Source organism: Notechis scutatus, unplaced genomic scaffold (genome assembly GCF_049901735.1).
Source record: "Notechis scutatus isolate UNSWTSFEM ecotype Mainland unplaced genomic scaffold, rNotScu1.2 NSCUCTG21, whole genome shotgun sequence".
NCBI lineage: Eukaryota > Metazoa > Chordata > Lepidosauria > Squamata > Elapidae > Notechis > Notechis scutatus.
The window spans coordinates 442132-449610 of record NW_028263079.1 but is presented as its reverse complement, the minus strand read 5'-3'; positions in this window follow the sequence as shown (position 1 = coordinate 449610).

Sequence of the window (7479 nt, the reverse complement as noted above, 5' to 3'; positions counted from 1 at the left end):
GAAGTAGCAAGTTTGTGTTCTTACCTGTGGGATTTTGTAGATGCTCAGCATGGTTGCAATATGGTAGGAGAGGTCAGAATCAGTGCCTTCAAGGAGGGACAGCAGATTTTTCTGTCTTCCACATTTGTAGTTTGGAACATTTGCCAATGTTCCAGCAGAAAGTAGGTCTAACAAGGCTTCAGCATTAATTTCTGCATTGAACTTACTATCATGGACAGTGTAACCCAGAGTGATGTTGGGTAGGATCAGGTGGTTTTGGTTGATCTCACGGATGGCAAACAAGAAGGACAAGAGGTACCAGTTATCCCGTTTAAATTTCCTACATAAATGAATGGTGTATCCTATCACTATCCAAACTTAATGTCAATGTCATATTTATTTCTTGCTTCTTTGACTTAAATGGAAATAAGTAAAGTTCTGAATTCGGGAAGATAAATAGTAGGTAATATACAACATCTGAAAAAAGGAACCACTGAGAAGATTGATTAAATGATCAAGAGGATAGATAGATAGATAGATAGATAGATAGATAGATAGATAGATAGATAGATAGATAGATAGATAATGACAGATAGATAAATAGATGATAGATAGATGATAAATAGATGATAGATAGATAGATGATAGATAGATGATAAATAGATGATAGATAGATGATAGATAGATGATAGATTGATGATAAATAGATAGATAGATGATAGATAGATGATAGATAGATAGATAGATATAGATAGATAGATAGATAGATAGATAGATAGATAGATAGATAGATAGATAGATAGATAGATATAGATAGATAGATAGATGATAAATAATAGATAGATAGATGATAGATAGATAGATGATAGATAGATAGATAGATAGATAGATGATAGATAGATAGATATAGATTTTACATTCCATGTTTCTAGACCATTCATCTCCCTCAAGAGCGTACTCTTGTACTTGGATTTCTTGTACTTAATTTTGGCATATTCAACTTCTAAATTAAAAACTAAACAATGGAAGAAATATTCTGTGTACAGTACTGCATGTGACACATAAGAGAAGGGAAAGGGGAATTCAGTTTTACTGCTATTCTAGAATTCATAATTTTTTGCTGACTTTTCATATATTGGAAAGTTCTTCCTGTGCAATCTGTTGCTTTTAATCTGATCTGCAACCGAACCCTATATGTCCAGCATATTATATTATCCATCAGTTCAACTTTTTCATGTTTATTCACTTTATTCACATTAACTATTGTTTTCTTCATATATACAAATGTATGTCAGGTCAATACAGTTGCAAACAGGTTATATAATAATATGTTTTTGTTTTTGGTCTTTCACTTTTTAATGTTTTTGTCCAGTTTTGTTTTGTTTTTTGTTTATTTTTTTTTCCTTTGGATTCTGCATTTTAATCCTTTGAATAATAAAAAATTATAGGAAAGAAAAGAAAAACCAAATGCACAGGTATAGAATAGGTGGCACTTTGCTCAATCGTAGGAAATATGAAAGGGATCTAGGAGTCCTAGCGGGCAACCACTTAAATATGAGCCAGCAGCCAAAAAAATCCAATGCAGTCCTAGGCTGCATCAACAGGGGGATAGTATCAAGTTCACATGAAGTGTAAGTAGCACATTATAATGCCTTGGTAAGACTGCACCTGGAATACTTCATCCAGTTTTGGTCACCACAATATAAAAAAAGATGTTGAGACTCTAGAAAGAGTACAAAAAACAGCAACATAGATGATTAGAGGACTGGAGGCTAAAACAGATGAAGAATAATTGCAAGGACTTGGTTGCAGGAACTGGGTATACCTAGATAAGGACTAGGGGTGACATGATATCAGTCTTCCAATAGTTAAGGCACTATCACAAAGAAGAGGAGGGTCAATCTATTCTCAATGGAAACTTAATAAATTTCCTGACTGTTAGAACAATTAATCAGTGGAAGGGCTTGCCACCAGAAGTTGTGGACGTTCCATCACTGGAGGTTTTTAAGAAGAAATTGGACAGCCATTTGTCTGGAATGAAAGAAGGTTTCCTGCTGGAACATGGGGTTGGGTAAGAAGACCTCCAAGGTCCCTTCCAATTCTGTTTATTCTGTTAAGACAATGAAGTGAAGGATAGCTTCTGCCTTTAGGGTCAACCTTCAATACTAAAGGAACAAGCAGTCAAGAAATATGTGCCACAGACTAGCACTTGGTAAAGTAGTTCTGAAGGCTTTGGAAAAGACTTTCAAATGCTGCAATGAGTCTATACCTATAAAAATCAGAATCACCCAAGACTGTTGAGGTAATTCCCAGTTAGGAGAATGAGCGCACACAGGGAGACGTAGTGAGAGTAGTGAAGAATAACACACAACTAGCACACAGATACACTGTATAGTAAAATGTAGGTTTTTACTTCCAATAAATGTTTAAGCAAAGTCCATACAAGCAGTCCAAGTCATTCACAGTTAAAGCAGTCAGTTTTCAGTCCAGGGATAATCCAATAACAAAGTCCAGTATCAAAAACAGTTCAGTAACAGATTTTCATCAAATCCAAGAATAACAGTCAATAGGGAAAAATGGAGGAACACACTCTCAGCAACAACAGAACAGAACTAAACAACCCAGGTTTCTGGCTCCATCTTATGGCCGTTTGAAGAACCATACCCAATTACACTTTTAGCATTCTCTTAAAGAGACAGTATTAAAATGTCTATCCTGGTTTATATATTTTCCAACCCAACTAACTGTTAGGTGACTTACATTCCTAACAAAGACAAGTCATTCCACTTTGTGGAAGTGAAAAATGAAGAAGCAAAGTAAGAAAAATATCGACACTTCTGAAGTCTCTTCTTGAAAGTTGGAGAAGACTCTTGACAATACCATGTACAGTTAATAAAAACTATTGATCATCAAACAAATCAACTCCTGCTCACATTAAGGTACAAGTGACCAGATTCAAATTATCCTGCTTTGGACACATTATGTGAAGACCCAAATCTCTGAAGAAGGCTAGAATGCTGGGAAAGGTGGAAGGAAAGAGGACAGTCAGCAGCAAAGTGGATGAACTCAGTTACAATAGTGATGACCAGAGGTGATATTCAACAGGTTCTAACCAGTTCTGGAGAACTGGTAGCAGGAATTTTGAGTAGTTCGGAGAACTGGCAAATACCACCTCTAACTGGCCTTGACCCCATCTATTCTCTGCCTCCTGAGTCCCAGTTGATTGGCTGGGTCTTCTTTTGTTGCCCTGGAGAATGGAGCTGGAAAGCAAGTTAGTGGGGTGGGGAGGGAATAGGGATTTTACAGTATCCTTCCCCTGCAGTGGGGTAGGAACGGAGATTTTACAGTTGTCAGCATTCCAGAAAAACTCGACTCCAACAGATAACTCTGAACTAGGCATGTTCTCAAAGTTTTATTAGAGGAGTAAACTGGCACATCTGGGAAATCCCAAATCTGAAATTTCCTCTTTTCCCTCCAATAAGTAAAATATTACAAATCCATCCCCTGCCACCATCATTCCATCACATGACCAATCACCATCCATCCCAACTTGAGATGTCCTCTCAACCACTCCTCAGCCAGGTGCAGAAATATCATGACCTTGAGTTAGAAGAAGAATGCTGTTATGTCTAACCACATGCGCTCCATGAAATTCCCCCATCTCATCTTCCCAGGCTCAAGAATGTGGCAGTGTGGAAGCTTCTGGTGCTAATATGGCTTCCAAAGCTGACAACAGTATCCATCTCCTGCCATGCTGACCAAGCCATGCCACACCCACCAAGCCATGCCCATAGAACCGGTAGTAAAAGATTTTGAATCCCACCACTGCTTTGGACAGACCCGAATCTCTGGAGAAGGCTAAAATGCTGGGAAAGGTGGAAGGAAGGAAAAGAAGACAGTCAGCAGCAAAATGGATGGACTCAGTTACAATACTGCACACTTGGGAGGCTTGAAAAGAACAGGAGTTGAAAATGACTTAATGGCACATAATCAATCAATCTGCATCGACTAACAAAAGCAAATTGGCCTCAGTGGAATCTTTGCCATGACCACCAAATTCCATTGTCCGGGGTTTCTCCTCTTTTGATCTACTTCTCTGGCTAAAAATGGCATATTAAATAGAAACTGTAGGTGCTTCTGGGTCCTTTGCTACCCTGCTTTGCCTTGAAGACTCTTTTGCCTTATCAGCTTCAGAGAGATGGAGAAGAATTCATCTAAGGAGTTTTTGGGACAATTAATATATGCTGTGATTGGTGCGTTGTGACATTTGTCAAGGAGATTGCAGAAAAAGAAAAGGCACTTGGTGTCTTTTCAAGACTTAAAATGGACACCTAATGTCAAAAACGGTCATCAAAAAAAGCACAGCAAAGAATGTACTTTCTGCACCAACTCAGGAAGCTCAAACTGCCCAAGGAGCTGCTGATCCAGTTCTACAGAGGAATGATTGAGTCTGTCATCTGCACTTCTATAAGTGTCTGGTTTGGTTCTCCAACCCAACAGGACAGACACAGACTTCAGAGGATAATTGGGACTGCAGAAAAAACAATTACTACCAACCTGCCTTCCATTGAGGACCTGTATACTGCACGAGTCAAAAAGAGGGCTGTAAAAATATTTACAGACTTCTCGCATCCTGGATATAAACAGTTTCAACTCCTACCCTCAAAACGGCGCTATAGAGCACTGCACACCAGAACAACTAGACACAAGGACAATTTTTTCCTGAACACCATCACTCTGCTAAACAAATAATTCCCTCAACATGTAAACTATTTACTAAGACTGTATTCCTATTCTTCTTATCCTTCCTATTACTTATCTACTCCCACTTATGACTATAACCTTGTTGTTTGTATCTTTATGATTCATATTGCTTTATTTAGTTTCCTAGTATGATTTGATTGCATATTTAGTATCCTATGACTATCACTAAATATTGCAAGATGATTCTTGATGAATGTATTTTTATATACACTGAGAGCTTATGCACCAAAGACAAATTCCTTATGTGTCCAATCACACTTGGCCAATAAAAAAATTCTAATTCTAAAAAGGAATTTCTTCATCTGAAGTTTCTGAAAAAGCAGGTCATGCATTTGGTTTGATTATAGTGTTGATGGATCCCCCAAGACTTTCAAATCCCCAGCAGCTATTTAGGAGGGACTGGATAATGAGAACATCCCATTGTAAAAAACAATAAGATAAAGAAGATCAGCAGCAAATGAAGGAGCAGCAACTCCATCTGCCAAAATTACAGATTACAGTATACCAGAGTTGGAAGGGATCCTGTAGTTCATCTATTCCAACCCCCACCCAAGCAGGAGACCCTACCCCATTTCTGACAGTCTCTTCTTGAAAGCCTTCAGTGATGAAGCTCCCACAACTTCCGAAGGCAAGCTATTCCATTAGTTGATTGTTCTCACTGTCAGAAAAATTCTCCTTATTTCTAGGTTGAATCTCTCCTTGTTCAGTTTCCATCCATTATTAATTGTCTGGCCTTCAGGTGCCTTAGAAAATAGCTTGGCCCCCTCCTCTCTGTGGCAGCCCCTCAAATATTGGAAGACTGCTATCGGGTTTCCCCTGGTCCTTCTCTTCGCTAGACTAGCCAAGCCCAGTTCCTGTAACTGTTCTTTATATGTTTTAACCTCCAGTCCCCTAATCATCCTGGTTGCTCTTTTCTGCGCTTTTTCTAGAGCCTCAACATCATTTTTATAGTGTGGTGACCAAAACTGGATGCAGTACTCTAGGTGTGGTCTTACTTTACAGAGCGGTATTAGTACCTCACTGATCTTGATTGTATCCCTCTGTTAATGCAATTTAGGATTGCATTGGGTTTTTTTTTTTTTTTTTGACTGCCACTGCACAGTGCTGGCTCATATTTAGATAGTTGTCCACTAAGACTCTTTCTCACCCTCTCAGTCTATTTGTGTACTTTTGGTTTATCTTGCCTAAGTGTAAGACTTTACTTTTCCCCACATTGAATTTCATTTTGTTTCATTTTCAAATTGACTCACCAGAGAAAAACTTGACTGGAGGGACTTGCACTGAAGCTGTAAAGGGCACGTATAGCTTTGCTTGCAGAGATGACCCCACCAATGAGATAATCCCCTGGCTTGAAATGATAGCTCCAGACTGCTGAATTTCGCAATGACGTTAAGGAGCATTTTACCTCCAGCATCTTACAGGTTATCTGGGAAAGCAGGAGCAGAATAAGGAGAAGATTCCCTCTTTGCATTTTTAACCACTTTACTTGTCCCAAGCAATGAGGAATGGGATTGGAAGCAGTGTGAACCAGGAGAAGATTTATCCCTGAAAGGGATCTTATGGAAGATGTTCTTCTCATGGTCATGCCTTGAACTTCAGTTCTCACTGGAGCACTTAGAGTACTGTAATTTCAGATGCAGGGCCAGCCAAGATGTCTTCCCAACTCCTCTCTGCTCTGATATTTATGTCAAAGGCAGTTGTAGGAAAAGTCCCTGGAGATTCATTAAGAAGACAATGCAAAAAATAATAAATAAATCAATAAAAACTTATGATAAAAAATAAAAAAAAACTTATTAAATAAATAAATAAAATAAAAACTTATAAAACCATTAAAAAATAAAACAAAAACTTATAAAAAATAAAATTAAAACTTATTATAAAAAAACAAAAACTTATAAAACCATTAAAAATAAATAAAATAAAAACTTATTTTTAAAAATAAAAACATTAAAAAATAAAAACTTATGAAAATAAATAAAATAAAAACTTATAAAATAAAATAAAAAATATAAAAGAAACAAAAACTTATATATATAAAAAGAAGACAATGCAAATTACCATATTGAACATTTTAACTCAAGAAAGAGTGCAGAAAAGAGCAACCAGGATGATTAGGGGACTGGAGACTAAAACATATGAAGAACAGTTACAGGAACTGGGCTTGGCTAGTCTAGTAAAGAGAAGGACCAGGGGAGACATGATAGTAGTCTTCCAATATTTTATGGCTGCCACAGAGAGGAAGGGGTCAATCTATTTTCTAAAGGGCCTGAAGGCCAGGCAAGGAATAATGGATGGAAATGACCAAGGAGAGAAGCAACTTAGAACTAAGGAGAAATTTCCTAACAGTTAGAACATTTAATCTATGGAGCAACTTGCCTCCAGAAGTTGTGAATGCTCCAACACTGAAAGTTTTCAAAAAGATGTTGGATAACCATTTGTCTGAAGTGGTGTAGGGTTTCCTGCCTAGGCAGGGGGTTTGACTAGAAGACCTCCAAGGTCCCTTCCAACTCTGTTATTCTATTCTATTCTAACTGTGTGACACCCCATATTTGCTCTGGGAAGCGAAGAAAACATGTTTTTCAAAGGTGCTGGCGGCTGCTCGCTTATTATTTCTGAAGGGAGAGATTTTAGCTAGCTTTTCACCACAGAGGAGTCTGATATAATGGAGGAAAGTAGCCTTTCAGGAAACCTGACCACGTAGATCTGAACGGCTTGGATAAGAACAGATAAATATTT